Source organism: Belonocnema kinseyi, chromosome 6, assembly GCF_010883055.1.
Source record: "Belonocnema kinseyi isolate 2016_QV_RU_SX_M_011 chromosome 6, B_treatae_v1, whole genome shotgun sequence".
NCBI lineage: Eukaryota > Metazoa > Arthropoda > Insecta > Hymenoptera > Cynipidae > Belonocnema > Belonocnema kinseyi.
Window position 1 is genome coordinate 69,060,799 of NC_046662.1, and position 1,362 is coordinate 69,062,160.

The 1,362-nt window shown below is 30.2% G+C and overlaps 1 protein-coding gene across 2 annotated transcripts in view; it reads right to left on the bottom strand.

Moving 5' to 3' along the window:
• The window catches only part of LOC117174267 (3-hydroxy-3-methylglutaryl-coenzyme A reductase), a 116,929-nt gene that overhangs the window by 96,337 nt on the left and 19,230 nt on the right, over positions 1-1,362 (bottom strand). The window lies entirely within an intron of this gene.

Consider the following 1,362-nt stretch of genomic DNA (forward strand, 5'->3'; position numbering starts at 1 on the left):
TTTTTAGTGGCCCTAATAATTTGGGACACCGATTTTTTCGAAAAAATGCCCAAATAAATGAACGAATGGAATTGCGAGCTCTATATTTTAGGAAAAATCGTTGACTTGACTCATTTATTCACTCAAAAAATTTGGTGCAGTTTGTTCCAATAGAAAAAAAATTATCCTTAAAATATGGGGTGGCCCTATAAATATGGGACACACTGTATAAATATGTAGGTTCGGTCCCCCTTAGCGTTAGAAATTTTATTTGTAATATAATGTTTAAAAATGTAATAAATGTATTCATTCTAAGAAGTGCCATTAAGAAGTATTCACAAAATACTCGCAGTCAATTATTATTTATTTTTCAAATACCTTTTTTGTTATATCTTTAGATTATAGAAATAGTGGGTGTTAAAATTAAACAAATTTTTTCAAAATTATATTTTTGTAATTATAAATAATATTTGGATGATATGCAGTCGTATGGTGATGAATGAATGGTCTTTAAAACAATTAAATAATTTTTTATCATTTTTAAAATTAACTCTGGCATTTTCGTACGCCAGCGGTTTTCCAGTACTGCCCCAGTACTGGCAGTCGGTACTACGCCAGTGCTGGCACGCCAGTACCGCCAAGCATTACAAGCCAGTACTGGCACAGTACTGGCCCAATACATCCAGCCAGCACTGGAACTCCGGCAAGCTGTACTGGGCCAGTACTGGGCCGGTGGTGTATTTCCACCCGGGTAGCTTTTTTTATGATAAATAGTTTATGAAGTTGCTTATTGTACAAAATTTTACGAAACTGTTAGCTGCAACATTATGTTTTCTATTGCGAGAAAGTTTTAATGAGATGTTGTTTATCGTAAGAAATTTTACGGACGCATGTGCCAATGTAACATATGTACGAATGTAAATTTGTACCTTTAAAATGAAATTTCTTTAAATTCTCTAAACTATGTTTTAAAAAGCTTAAGATCATTAAAATCCTTTAAAATCAGTGAAATTTCCTTATATCCTATGAATCTGTGGAAACCCTCAGAAATCCCTTGAAATAAAGTTTAATTTATTCCCTAATATTTTCTCAAATGATTGAACGATTCTTATTTTCTAATATTAAATACATAAATTCTTTGAAAATCAATAACAACATTTTTTTAATATTTTAAAACGAAATCATTTGAAATTCTTTGGAATCTCTTAAACTATTTTAAAATCCTTTGAAATTTCTCTGTATTTATATGCATTTTTCAAAAAATTACTGATTTGATTAGTGAAACTACGAGGGTAGTTCAATAAGTCCTTAGAATGAAGTATAAAAACAATTTTTTTTGGGTAATTTTTTTTTTATTTTTCAACATAATCTCCTTGGAGCTCT